The sequence below is a fragment of the Lissotriton vulgaris genome, chromosome 2_1, assembly GCF_964263255.1.
Source record: "Lissotriton vulgaris chromosome 2_1, aLisVul1.2, whole genome shotgun sequence".
Lineage (NCBI taxonomy): Eukaryota > Metazoa > Chordata > Amphibia > Caudata > Salamandridae > Lissotriton > Lissotriton vulgaris.
The window spans coordinates 1,717,103,854-1,717,120,087 of record NC_141687.1 but is presented as its reverse complement, the minus strand read 5'-3'; positions in this window follow the sequence as shown (position 1 = coordinate 1,717,120,087).

Below are 16,234 nucleotides of genomic sequence, written 5' to 3'. Positions count from 1 at the left end.
AAACTGTATTTGAGAGAAAACTATTTTTTATCTTGATTTTTAGGTTGAAACCTACAAGACAGCCCAGCTGTCTCGCTCCAAAAACCTTCTTATGGATATGTTGAAAGCTGACTTAAAAATACATACACCAATTGCTTAACATTAGCTTTGCCTTTTGCCATTCACACTTACTTGCTTTCTATTGGCTGGCTTCATTTTTTTGTAGCCTAGCCAGCTTGTATTTGTCTTGCCCATGGAGTATACCCTATTTAGCATTTTTCTGATTGGCTCCTTCTGTTCTTCGAAGTTCAAAATATTTTATTGAATTGTTAGTAAACAGAGAGATAATATAAAAAATAGTACAATAAAAGTACCTAATAAGAATATTTGACAATTAACCAAATATTAAGGGGTCGATTACGATTCGGGAAAAACCGCTCCGAATAGCCGTTCTGAGCATTTTTCCTGTACGAATCGTACCCTGCAACGTGCCCCGTTCGTACGACGAAGTACGATTCGTACCAGGAGCTGGACTCCGTACGAATCGAACAGGGACCGTACAAATCAAATCCCCGTATGAATCTCCCTCGGAACCCGCTGTACGCGACATTTGTACGGTTCGTGGCTGGTTTTTACGACCAAGCAAGTACGATAAGTGTTGGATACGCACCGTACGACCCTTTTTCTGCAGGAGCTGAAAACAGCCGTAAAAGTAGAGTTCGCCCCGAAATAGGTACGGAACGCCCCCCCCGGGTACGGTGCATACACCCCATGATCGCAGGGGTACGGTGCGTACCCATGCGATCATGGGGTGTACGTACCGTACCCCTGCGATCATGGGGTGTACGCACCGTACTCCTGCGATCATGGGGTGTACGGACTGTACCCCATGTTCGCTAGGTGTATGGTGCGTACACCCTGCAATCTCAGGGGTACGGTGTGTACACCCCATGATCGCAGGGGTACGCACCGTACCCCGCGATCATGGGGTGTACGGACCATACAGTGTGTATGTGATTGTGTGCTTTTCCGTACGAATCGCCCTTACCTGACGTGGACCGTACAAATCGCGTCCTCATACCCCGGTCCGGATCGTACTCGTCGGGTCGTACGGCATGTTAACGATTCGTACGGAGAGGGCTCCGGATACGAATCATACGGACGGTTTTTTCCAGGATCGGAATCGACCCCTAAGTAATACTAGGTACAAAATTAACATATAATATCTTATTATATTAATACAGAAAATTATAAAGGGAGGGTGAAGAACAATTATACATATGAAATTTATTTAATGCGATTTTATATAGCGCAAACATTACCTGAAATTACAACTACTGATAAAGAAGAAACTATGTAAATGTATCAATGAATTTGTAATTTAAAGACAAAAATGCATTTTAAGAAGAGAAATAAAAATCGATAGGTTTCCAGAATAAGTGATAGGAATTATAATTATTATTAACACCTTTCAAGGATAAATGGGCTCCTCTTCTAGGAAAAATAACCCATTACCACCAGGCATGAACAGACAATGATGAAACATCTTTCCAACATGAAGTAATAGATTTTAACGCTGCAGTTAACAGGAAATTAAAAGGTTTACCTTCTAAGTAATTTATTTTATGATAAAGAATGACAGATTTACAAATTAGCAAATTAAATGATAAATCATCACAATTGTTAAGTATCTTTTTTATAACTTCCCAAACTTCAGTCCAAAATGTAAAAATAAAAGGACATTAAAAAAACATATGTTTTAACGAACCGGTATGTAAATTACAGTGCCAACATGTTGAAGTCGGGAGGAGTTTAGCTTGAAACAATCTCAATGGAGACCAGAGGCAATTATATAACATATATGAGTTTGTTTGATAAAGTGAAACAGGTAACCATCCTGTAATACTATTGAGCCAGATAGTTTTCCATGCTTCATAAGGTAAAGATAAAGAAAGCTCATTAATCCAAAATGTTAAAAGCATTTTAATATTGTCACCCACAAATGAAGTCATCTTTTTGTATAATATAGACACACTATGAGATAAAGTAGAGAGAGTTTGAATATAAATTGATATATCTGATTGAACATTAGAAGGTATAACATGAGGAAATTAATCTAAAACAGAATTGCATACAAATTCATATTTAAATAAATCAGAAGAATGCAAAATACATTTCTCCTTTAAATCATCAAAAGAGATAAAAGCATTATTATGATAAATATATTTAACTCAAAAAATACCAGCCTTAATCCATGAGTGCCAAAATCTAAAAATTTTGGTACGTTTTATATTAGAATTATACCATAATGACATATCTTCAGTAAAGGACATGGGTGATTGAAAAATTAAATCAAAATCATGTAACATTAACTCAGTGGACTTCAAAATTACAGATTTATTGAAAAATATAGATTTATTGGACATAGTTAATAAAAAAGGTAAAGGAAACGGCTTAATTAAACTCTTTTTCATAGAAAGCCATGTAGGGGAAATATTCGAATGAGAATGGTTAAGCCGCAAATAACTTTGTTTTAATATTAAAGCTTTGTGATAACACAAGAAATTTGGTACACCAAAACCTCCTTGACCTTTTGGTAATTCAAAATTTTTATAACTAATAGGAGGTGCCTTATTGCACCAAAGAAATTTAGTAAGAAGCCGATCTATATCTTTATAAAACTTCATGGGAAATTGGGTAGGAATCATGGCTAAGGAATAAAAAAAAATGGTGCTATAGTCATTTTTATGTATTCCATTTTCCCCCAAAATGAAAGATGAAGTGAAGACCATTAAGATATTTTATCTTTTATGTAACTTAAAATAGACTCACAATTTTATGATATCGTGGTTTTTATGGAAGATGAAAACAAAATGCCTAAGTATTTAAATGTTTCTTTTTGCCAGATTATGTCTTGCAGGGGTAACATATATGAGGTGCAATGAATATTTATAGGAAAAAATTCTGTTTTATTAGTGTTTAATTTATAACCAGACATCGTTCATATGAATGGATTTTATTCAATTTTTACCCCAGTCACGGTCCCCTTGAGTGGGCATGCCAAAGGTGGCTTATTAACTTTGGTCTCTACAACAATGAATGGCAGGCTGGGTAAGATCAAGTGCGACTCATTGCATCTTCAGATTATCAATATTTCCCTCAGGCAAAATCTGACACTGATACTTGTAAATTTCTATCATGATAACTTCAACGCTAGGAATACAGACATTGCCTTAGATTTGGAACACGCTTTCGAAAGTCATATTGAGGAGGTAAAAACGGATTTCATAATGATGTGGGTAGGTGATTTTAATTGCAAATTTTGCCCTTTTTTAAAACAGGGGACTTGCCACCCGGTACCTGGGAACACAGAGGGCTATTGTCATTTTAGTCATAATCCATGTGGGAATATTTTTAAATCAATATTATCCAGATTTTCTCTCTTTCTCACTGTGGAAATTATGGATCCTTCAGAAACTGACATGTGACCATATGATGGGAGAGGCCATGATACTTTAATTAATTTTATTGCCTTTTCTGAGTATTTCAAATCCCTCTCCCTAGTTGTTACTATTCACAAAATCTATTATAGCGATCACTATCCCATCTCTCTTTAGATGGTGACTGAAACTGATGTTGAACTCGCACCCATTAGATCAGACCCATTAACTTATGATAATAATAAAGGGCTACTCAGTGGTTCACTATTAATCCTGATCGGGTTTTACATCAAATCATAACAACAAACTTGACTCATGTTTTAGCTTGCTTGGAAGATACTATAAATCCACCAGTTATGGTAACATCGTTCATGGCAATCATTGAGACTGTAAACGCCACTTTAACCAAGAACTCTAAGCCCAGCTCACGGAATAACAAAAAATGGTTTAGTGCCGACTGCATTCGCTGTCATAACAAATTAATTAAGACATTGAAAATAAAACCCCGAAATTGAACAGAGGTGAAACAGTTACGCCTTGATTACAAGCAGCGTTCACAGAAACGCAAGCTAGAAATTAGACAGGAAGCTTGGGAACAACTGCACATAGCCTGCCAGAGTAAAGACTCTAAAGTTTTCTGGCAAAGTGTTAACCAGGATTATTTCAATGCGAATAACAGTGGCAAAATTGATGTAGCAATTATGCCTGAGTCTTGGGTTGAGCATTTCTCAAATTTATATTAAACTATTAGTGATCCTGCTTTTAGCATTAATATAAATTTTGGGGCATTACGTATGACACCTCCGACATTAGACGAGGTAGAAAGGGCCTTAAGTCAGACAGTGAGGAATAAGGCCTCTGGCCCTGACGGCATCCCTGCAGATTTGTTTCTGGCAAATATACCCCTGTGGCTTCTGCTACTAACAATTATTTTGAGCTGTTATGCTGCTCAAGGACCTCTTAACTCCTGGAGAACTGTGACAACAGTCCCCATTTTTAAAAAGGGTAACAGGGCTGATCCAAAATGTTACCATCCAATATCTTTGATTGACTTCACCTGCAAGATCATGGGCAGAGTAATCTTAGAAAGACTGGAGGTCTGGGTGACAGAGAATGGCAAGCTCTCTGACATTCAATATGGTTTTAGGAGAGGTCTGGGGACGTGAACAGTGCCTCAATATGCACCTGGTCATAGGCAAATATACTTTAGCCAAGTAGGGTTCCCTTTATTTAGGGTTTATGGACCTGACATCTGCCTTTGAGTGGGTGCAGAGAGTAAAACTCTGGGAGAAGGTGTTGGTGATGGGCATAGAACCATCAATTGTTCATTTTATAGCTGCTATGCATTGGGAGGTCACTGGGAAGGTCCGATATGAATCAGGCGGGGAGCTCACTCCCCCAATTAAAATGAGCCATGGAGTCCGCCAGGGCTGTATGCTTGCCTCATTTTTATTTTGTCTGTATATAAATATTCTGGACACTTCTATTATAAATGGGCACGTGGATGCACCCCAGATAGGCCGAAGGTTATTGCCGGCTTTATTATATGCAGACAACTGTGTTTTAATGTCTCGAACCGGGGTGGGGTTGCAACGGCTTTTAATTGTTTTTTATAAATTTATGAGTGACCTTGGCCTCAAAACCAATGTTGCAAAATCGCAGTTCATGTTGCTGGGTGAACATCCTACCACTGTAAAGACATTTTTTATAGGCAGTGAGAAATTGCTACATGTGCCCACTTTTTCTTACTTAGGAGTTATTTTTGACTCTAAGAGCACATGGCTGCAGTTAATTGAGACAAGGATTAGGGGTTTTAATCAAAATCTGGAAGCTGTTTTCAGATTTATTTGAAAACTAGGCCCACGCCCTTTTAATGTAAAAATTGAGATTTACAAGGCTCGCACATGTGCTGCCACTCTATATAGAGCAGGAGTCTAGGGCTCATGCAATATTTTAGGTCTTCAGTGAGCGGAAAATATGTTTTTGAAACTCTTGCTGACCCTTCCGCTAAGCACCCCATCCGCCATGTTTCATAATGAACTTGGCTTGATTCGCCTATCTTTTCTAATACAATTTGCACCTCTTTTACTATTGTACAATATTTGGGCGTCAGAAGAAACCGTTTTGAACCGTGCCATCATCATCGATTATTTAAAACTAGAGTGGACAAGCAAAATTCCCCTTGGCTCTATTATGTCAAAACCCAACTAAGGAACCTTGGTCTGTCAGATTTCTTTGACAACCCAGTAAATATTGCCAAAATACCAAGGGCCAAGTTAAAGAAAGAATATATGGCGTACTCGTATCTGAAAAGAGATACGCAGGAGATGGGAAAAAGAAGTGTTCTTGACCACTCACTTTTGATTTTTTTCAATAGGGAGCAAGCCTTACTTTCTTTTTATTTTAGCCAAGTTAAATTATATTACCTTCTACGGTTTAGGCTTGGAACCTCACATCTACTGGTTTCATACCCACGAAACGTATACACAGATTCCGGACTGGATGTATATACATGTGATTCACAATCGAAGCAGAGCACATTGCACTTTATGTTCTTTTGCAATCTTTACAAAAACCCAAGGCGCACCTTTTTAATACCTCTTTTAAAATACTTGAACATATGAAAGTCCCAGGCAGAGTTGCTTTATCTCCAGCTTTTAAAGGATGTACTTATCTGTCTGATGTTTATAGATTTATCTTGTCTTCAATTCGACTTAAAAATATTGTTGGGAAATAAGCTTGTATTATATTTTATCATTGCGCTATATATTTATTGATGTGTAAAAATGATGCCATATGGCACCATGAATGTAGATTTTTTCTTTTTTTAAATCTGATATAATTATTGTTGTGTCTAGGGCGATGATATGAATTTCATGAGTTTTTTCACCTGGACATTTGTAAATTGTCTTTTCATTTCTTTGTAAGAAATATTGTCTATATTGCTTATCTTTTAAAATCAGCAATTCTCTGTCTTTTAAAATAGTATTCTTTTATGGCTTGGAATATAGCCATATAAAGATTTCTGAATGAATGAGAACATGAAAACAAAATGCCTAAGTATTTACATTTTTCTCTTTGCTAGATAATATTTTGCAAGGGTAACATATCTGAGGTGCAACGAATATTTATGGGAAAAAATTCTGTTCTATTAGTTTTTAATTTATAACAAGAAATTAAGGAATAAAATGAAATAATTTCAAATAAAGGAGGAAGTGAGGAGAAAGGATTACTAATAAATAAAATATATCATCTGCATATGCTAACATTTTGACATTAACTTCTTTGATGAACACAAAATCCTGCGCACTCAGAAAGAGTCTAAACAGCAATGTGACAGTAAATCCAATGTGCACAAAGAGAAATTTTTGTCCTGCGTCGTTTTCATGGAGGTTCATGTATCTCTCCTTTTTATTAGGTCATCAAATAGGTAAAAATATACAGCCAGCCGACAAGTGTTTCGTTGTAGGACTGTACATACACAGAGACTACAACTCTTCAGGGCTGGAAAATACAAAAGGAATGACCTAAGTTGCACTCCAACGAATACATGTCTAAAAGTACTATGTCATACACTCTATACCCAAAGTGACATCTTAGTCGACAAACACCTCCTTTTGTGGAACCCCTCGACAAACATACCTCTTCAGCTCATATCAGGTCCACTCAGCTTTTACCCTGTTTAACATGCAGTACTTCTACCCACCCCAAACTTTAGTGATTAGTATATGGTGCACCATATAACTCATAACTCTTAAAATGTATAAGTACATTTGCCTACAGGTCTTCACCTATTTCCATGCTATTAACCCACAAGTGTAAGCTCAGTAACTCTATGCTGCATATGACAATAATATCATCACTGAGCTCATTGACATGCACTGCTTATAAACTCACATATTACAACACTCATGACAAATGTTATGATATCATTGATAAAGTCACTGTTGACATCTGAAATGACATAATTGTTAACATCACTGTGCATGGCAAGGGTGCAAGGTATAATGACTTGAATTACCTATAACTGGTCAATATCAGTGCTTTTTTAAAATGTTATGTTTTAACTGACATTTTCAACTAACTATAATGTCACTCTAATCTTTTACAGTGAATTTCTAGTTTTTTTAATGTCATGTAATATAGTATTACTATACCTAAGTATGCATCTGGGGAATTTTTGTGAATATATATATATATATATATGCCAAACGATTCCCAGTATTCACCGTGAAAACGGACACCAACCAGGACGCGGACCACACGGAAAGTTCCGAATTTTAAAGTGCTTTATTTTCCCATCCAAACAGACATGACGCGTTTCGTCCGGTTAGCCCGGACTTGATCACATGACATGTCGTGACCACCACAGTGCATATATACTGTTTCCAATTAACATCGGCTCCTCCCTTCTTTTACAAAGGATATGAAAAAAAGACTTTGACATTAATTCATGTATAAATACAATGTTAAATAAATACATGCAATTGGTTAAATGTATAAATATGTCTAAATATGTCGGTTTATCACTCCATAATCATGAATAAAACAGAGCGAAAAATGTTGGACATATATACAATTTGCGGTATAGGATACTATAGATATAATGGGCAAGTGCCCATGATCAATTGGGTATCATAGCATTCTGGTTTGTGGGTCAGACATCATCATACCACAACAAATATATAATGTACCAAATCCCTACTTATTAGCATGTATTCCAAAGCTGATAATTACCAACAATAAGGAGCCTTTATAAAAAGGGAAAACAGTAAAATATTCCAATTTGAATTCATATTGTGCAAAAAGTAAAATTTAATCTTGATTCAAATCCTTTATAGTTGAAAGAGCAAAATCCATCAAAGTTATACAGTATATTCAATAATGATATATGACACTAATTCATATGCATGAATGCAATTTGTTCAGTTGTACAATGTCATAATATCTAAATGTGCAAACAACGAGGCATCGGAGATATAAAGTGACAAGTGCAATGAAAAAGGGAATCAGAGCATGGCAATGATTAAACCAGTATTTCTAGCTTATATTATGTCCGAATCTCAAATTCATATGACATAACTGTCCATATATGTGCAAATAGCAAAGCGTAAACATTCCACCCAAGAAACACCAGATAAAAACCAGTAAAACCAAATGACATTGGTAAAACTGGTTAAAATCCAATATAAAAAAGGCAAAAATATCCACACAATATCATTTACACATATAAAAACTTTAAAAGAAAGTTATAAAATCAGGTTATAAAAATCATCCATAATGCGGGGAGTTTGAGTGCAAACTAGCAGCAAATATACAACAGATTTATAGTATCTCTAAATGTTCCGCTCAAAAACATTTTATAAGAAATTATATAAATCTTCCCCTGTGTTTTTATCCATTCGGTATCTTAGTGTCAAATTGCATAATGTATCGAATTTTTCTTGTAACTCGTCTCATTCACGTTCCCGTAGATCAAGAAAAGACGATGTGGACCCAAAATGCTGGTGCTATTGATTTATTTTGTGCCCTGACCACCGCCATAACGCGTTTCGGCCTTCCAGAGGCCCTGATCACATGACGCGCTGGTGGGGTGTTTTCACATATTTAAAGTGACAGTGCCTATTACTGGCGACCAATGACTACTATAGACATAGAAGAGTCTGTTACATACTCAACATGAATAAATGCATTCATAATAAGATATCTAATGTATCAATGTTTTCAACAGTTTGATAACAATAAATATTTAACTACAAAAAATAAATATTTAAATAGATACATATCTGTTAAACAATATTGTGAAAAATCAACGCAGCAGCCTCCAAACCAAAATAGATCTATTGCATTGCAAAAACCCTCCTTAAACTCCCAGAATCGCCCCCTATCCCCTCCAATACACAAGCCCACTGTAACAATCTGTTCTTTCTCCACAAAATTCAAAATATCTACACTTCTTTCTCTCCTATCCCAACCACGGCCTTGTCGACCACCCCCTCTATCTCAAAACTCAACCTCGGGCTATCCTCAAATCCTTCTCTCCTCTTAACCTCACCACACTAGAGTCTATTTTTCCTCAGGTAAAATCAGGTTCTCCCAATGATCCAGCCCCCCCACGTTCTCTGAACTTAGCCAGCCACAATATTCTTCCGACTATACTTAACCTGCTCAATGCTTCTCTATCCACTAGCACTGTCCCCCCTCCTTGGAAGTGAGCCATGGTAAAGGCCCTCCTCAAAAAAACCTAATCTCGACCAGAGAGATCCTAGCAACTATCGGCCAATCTCCCTACTCCCCTGGCTGAGTAAGATCCTGGAGAAGCATATCAACACCTCACTAGCACAATTTCTCGAGGCCAATCACATGCTCGATGTCTCCCAAACTGGATTCCGTCCCATTCATGGGACCGAAACTGCGCTGCTCGCAGTGAAGGAGGAGGCAAGGAATATCTTAGACCAGGGGGGATCGGCCGCTATAATCCTCCTGGGCCTAAGTGCCGCCTTCGACACTGTTAACCACAGCATTTTACTCCAGCGGCTCTCAAGCATAGGAATCTCAGGAAAAGCCATCGCCTGGCTTGGATCCTTCCTTTCTGACAGTTCTTTTCAAGGTTTCGAGGGTAACACCAACTCTCCGAGCAAGCCTCTTATTTGCGGCGTACCGCAGGGCTCCTCCCTGAGCCCTATGTTATTTAATGTCTACATGATCCCCCTAGCTGAGATAGTCCGCCCATATGGAATAAAAATCATTACCTAGGCGGACGACACTCAGCTAGTGGTGGCCCTCAATCAATCGGACACTGCGTCCAACAATCTTAGGGCCTGCCTGGAAGTGGTCTCCAAATGGATGACCTAGTCGTGCCTCAAACTCAATGGCGAAAAAACCGAGCTTATGCTCCTAGGCAATCCTTCTCCGCCCTCGATCAAGTCATTGTGGCCCACCTGTCTTGGCTGTCCCCCCACATGAAAGGATAAAATAAAGAGCCTAGGCATTTGGTTGGACAAATACCTCAACCTTAATGACCAAGCTGCTAAACTATCTGCTATTTGTTTTGGCCTGCTCAGGCTCATACGGAAGATCCTCCCCCTACTGCCTTTCCAAGCCAGACAAATTATGATCCGGGGGCTCATCCTCTCTAGGCTGGACTTTGGGAATGCCTTGTATCTAGGGCCCCCCCAATCCACCTTGAACACGCTCCAGATCATACAAAACTGTGCAGCACGAACACTACTCCAAACCCCCCGCCGTCTTTCTGTGGAAGCTGGCCTGAAGAGCCTTCACTGGCTCCCGGTCAGAGAAAGAATCAAGTTCAAGATCCTCTGCATAACTCATCGAGCATACTGGAAAACTAGGAGCTGCCATCAACCACTCCTTGATCACTTCATATAGCCCTGTTAGACAGCTCAGATCATCATCCTCTCTCCTGGTGACGGCACCTAGGATTAAGAGAGCCAGATGCGGTGGCCGATCCTTCTCGTACAATGCTCCAATACTTTGGAATCCTCTTTCTTATCATCTGCGTGCAGAGCCCAATCTCTTACCTTTTCGCAAACAACTAAAAACCCTGCTTTTTAATAAAACTGATTAACCTTCAATATTGCCCCTACAAGCACAAGTCTGCATTGCTAGGACGCCTCAGGGTAGCTATCGCGCTCTATAAATTACCTTTTTATTTCATTTCATTTTATTGTGTTTTTGTAAAGAATGCCTTAATGCAAAGCGAGATTCCAAGATAAAATGCTGAATAAAATACATGTTAAAAAGTTAATCAAATAAAAACATTTCATGGATAAAATCTCCCTGTCATGATAAGAATTCTCAAGAATTAAATCATGTGAGATGGTTGAACAATGAAGCTCCCATGGGCCATGACCATATCCCATGTTTATTTATCAAAAAGTGCAAGTGCTAACTACATAAAGTGCCACCAAAGATTCTAAATGTGCAAAAACAATGCAGAGGTTACAGGTAAAAATCTAATATATATATGCATGTAGCTAAGATTCTATAGACAAGTATACAAATCTTCGCTAGAGTTGAGGCCCTGTGGAGTTTTACAATCTAACTCTAGTATATACCTTGTCTCTAACTTCCTTAGGAGAGCCTCCCAGTCATCTCCCCTTCTCAGGGGGTAAGGGGGGGAGACAATGTCCAAAACAAAGTACTTGAGGACACTAGCATCTTTCTCATGGTACTCTCAAAAATGCTTTGCAACTGGGTAAGACTGATCACCATTATTGATGGCCCTTATGTGCCGGAGTATCTTCTTGTGCACCTGCAACTTTGTACTTCCTACGTATCGCAGGCCACCAGAACACTCCAGCACATATACTGCAAACTCGGTTTTGCTGGTCAGTTTCTTGTTTATGCATGCAGGCTCTTTCCTAAACGGTGTAACATATTCTGTTTTGCTTATCCCATGTTTACAAGCCTTGAGGTGGCACATTTGTGGAACCCTTTGCTGGATTCTAGCCAGGAGCAGTTTGTTCTTACCTCTGGACTACTCCTTACCAATGAATTACTCATTGACCGCGCATTCCTGAATGTTATGTTGTGTGATTTGGTAAGATTGCCCCAATACTAGATAATTTTTTACCAGGACCCAATTTCTGTTGACTATCCTGTGTATGGCTTTTTGTTGGTTACTGTACAGCAGGATCAGTGGAGATGGTTGTTCTGAAGGTATGTGTAGTCCTGTTTCAGTATCAGCTTTACAAATTAGGGCCCGAGATCTATCCATCTTTCTAGTTTTCTCTATGGCTTTATTGATCTCACCACATGAATAACCCCTAGCCACGAATCTCTCACGGCTTTCATTTTGTGCAATTTCACATTCAGAATCAGTGCTACAGATTCTGCAAATCCGTAGCATCTCACCATATGGAATGCTGCAAACCTAATGCGCAGGATGGTGACTCGGCGCATGTAGAAGGGTATTTCCGACTGTTGGTGTTCTAAACAGACTCTTTTCTAGCTTGTCATGAATAACCATAAGAAAAAAATATGGAATTTCTGCTTAGTTGACCAGTAAAGTGTCAATTCAAATTGTTATCGTTGATTTGCTCATTAAAGTGGAGGACACTCTTCTCCGTGGCCTTCCATATTATGAGCAAATCATTGATATGTCAGCACACAACTTAATTAGACATTGCTTCAGCATGTGACACCTTGAGGACCTGTTCGTCACATAGTCCCATGTGCCAGAAGGCATAACTAGGGGAAAAACAGGCCCCCATAGCCACAACCCTCACCTGTTGGAATACCTAGTTCTGAAAGAGAAAGAAGATGTTTTCTAAACAGGCTGCAAACATGGCCGGTAACATCTTATTACGCCGGAGGAAATACATAGGTCTAGTGTCAAGATAATACTTAATCGCTTTCATCCCATCTCTATGGTTAATGCTCTTATATAGAGACCTAACATCAAGCGAAATGAAAAAATATTCAGAGTGCCACTTAATGTTAGTTAGTTTTCTGAACAAATCACTAGTGTCTTGCACAAAGGAAGGAAGTTTCTTCACATGTTTTTGTAAATGGTAGTCCACATCTTTAGACACGTTCTCCATTATGCTGTTACAGGCAGATATTATTGGCCTTCCTGGTGGTTTATTCACATCTTTATGAATTTTTGGTGTAAAGTATACCACAGGCATAACGGGGTGGTCATTTTTTAAAAACTTGAACTCATCTGCGGATAACAATCCTGCACTTTTCCATGCCAAGAGACTGGTGTAGAAATTGTTCCAAGATGACCTGGCACTTAGCATGGTGCTATATATACACACAAATATATATATATATATATATATATATATATATATATATATATATATATATATATATATATATATATATATATTCACTGAAAAAACCATAGGTTATAGACCATATATAGTTAGGAATTCGCATTTACAAAACCTTATTTTACTCACACAAAACCATTGAAATTCCATATATAGTTAGTTGCACTAACTATATATCGCGCACCCGCAATCCACTGCTGATGATGTCACATATTACATCATTCATGACATGGTCAGTGACATCACTGATGACATCACTGATGACATCTCAAATGACATCACTGATGACATCTCAAATGACATCACTGATGACATCACTGATGACATCTCATTTGACATTACTGATCACATCACTGATGATATCATTCATGTGATAATACGATGAACCTCTTCAGACTCTAATATAACCTTAGATACAATCAGTGTAAACAGACACTCACAGACTGTCACTCATCCATGGAGTTACTCACACACCTAGTCAGTCAATCAAAGAATCAATCACACCTCCATTTCCTCAACTATACAGTTATACAAACTTTACTTATTCAAACATATACTAACACATATTAACTCTCTTATACAATCCCTGATACAAGTTCACAATGATCCATACAGCCACTCACACATTCACTGGCTCTTATGCACAGTTATTTATATATGTCAACTCTCACATGTACTGTGTTTTACATATGTACTTACTTTGACATGTAGCACTGAGATATCCATTCACTCACCAATACACTCATGCACACAGTCAACCGCCCATACAGCTGTTTCCACATGCACTTTTGAAACCATACATCTAGTGAATCAACTGCTCACACATCTATGCACAGAGTCATACACCTCCCAGCCACCCACACACACACTCAGTCTCCCATACAAATACTTGGGCAACCAATCAATAACCCATATAGTTACTCATATAGCTACTTATCAACACATGCAACAGTTTACAGAACAACAGACATAATGATGCACAAATTAAGACAGTTTAGTCACTAACCCATGCACTCAGTGAGACACATTTAATCACTCACTCATACAGTCAGTCATGCACCTACTAAATCCTTCATCCAGACACTTATACATCCACTCATTCTTCAATATGTAAGACATATTTTAACTTTACAGAAACATACAGTCACTGGATGTTGTCATCAGTGATGTCATCAGTGATGTCATTTGAGATGTCATCAGTGATGTCATCAGTGATGTCACTGACCATGTCATGAATGATGTAATATGTGACATCATCAGCAGTGGATTGCGGGTGCGCGATATATAGTTAGTGCAACTAACTATATATGGAATTTCAATGGTTTTGTGTGAGTAAAATAAGGTTTTGTAAATGCGAATTCCTAACTATATATGGTCTATAACCTATGGTTTTTTCAGTGAATTTTCAAGGTTTTGTAAATGCTAATTCCTAACTATATATGGTCTATAACCTATGGTTTTTTCAGTGAATTTTCAAGGTTTTGTAAATGCTAATTCCTAACTATATATGGTCTATAGCCTTTGGTTTTTTCAGTGAATATATATATATACATACATATATAAACATATATCATCTGTATATCTATATAAATACAAACATAAATGCATGCATACATATACTTATATGCATTTTAGGGTTGTTAGGGCGTTTTCGTGTGTATTATGTTGCTTTTTTAGGGCTTTTGGGTCAATTAAGTAGGGTTCCCGGAGCCTAGGGCTGAGGGGCCGGTTCAGTTTCGTGCGTATTGGTGTTGGCAAGGTTTTGAGGGATTTTGGCGGTTTTTGGTCGAGATTTGGCCGTTTTATGGCTTTTTTTGTGTTTGCGGGGGGGCGCGTATTCGGGTTGAAATTCGTCCCCGTTCCAGTGGATGGATTGGGCTGATTTTTGGTGAGATGTTAGGGAATCGCTGGAACTAGTTTCCAGCCAAGTTTGAAGCGGATCGGAGCAGTGGAAGTGCTTTAAAGAGCAATTTTTGTGCGGAGTAGCGAATTGTCATGTTATTCAATGGGAGTTTTTGGTGCGCATGGAGAAGGTGAATTTGGGGTGTTCCAGTTGCGCTAGAGGGACGGGGCTTGGGTGAGCTGTAGGGAGAGTGGATCGGCAGGTGTGCCGAATTTTTGGGATTTGTTGGCCGAAGGGAAGGGTGTGATTGGGCAAAGTCGATTTGGTGAAAACGGTGCGTTATTTACATGAAAGTTGAAAAAACACTAATAAAAGCAAAGCTAAAAAGCCACCTCATTACAAACAGAATGGCTTTAACTTAAACGAGGGCGAGATCTATTGCATTTTCAATGCTTGTTTACTTTGGTTCCATCAAGAAGGCATTTAGATGTGTCACACATTTGCCATAAATTCTGAATGTTAGCACTCTAGTTGCACATTAGATCACTGTAGTAAAGCTACTGCTCACCAGGGACGTCTGCTGCTGGTATTCAAAGTGCATGTTTCAGTCTGCATGTCAGAATTTTTTTAATGAAATAGAAGAGGATTTGAGAAGTCACTCAAAATGATCCCTAATTTTTCTTTCTGAAGCACTAATCATACTTTCTATGGCAAAATTAACCCCCTCATGTTGTTCCTTTTTAAATTGAGTGTCTTCAGACTTACCACTTCATTCCAATCAAGATGGCTTCTGGTGTGCCATACTTTTGTCATAAGTAAGACTGTTAGCGCTCTAGTTGTTCTTTAGAACACTCTGGGACATTCTGTCATTGGGCTATACTTGGGGTACATCTGGGTGATATTTGGGCTACATTTAGGCTCTTTTGTCTCTGGTGGCCATCTTGCGAGACTATGTCAGAATTTTTTAATGAAATTGAAGAGGGTTTGAGAAGTCACTCAAAATGTGCCCTAATTTTTCTTTCTGCAGCACTAATCATAATTCATATGGCAAAATATACCCCCTCATTTTGTTCCTTTTTAAATTAAATGTTTTAAGAGTTACCACTTTATTCCAATCAAGATGGCTTCAGGTGTGCCATACCTTTGTAATAAGTAGGACTGTTAGCGCT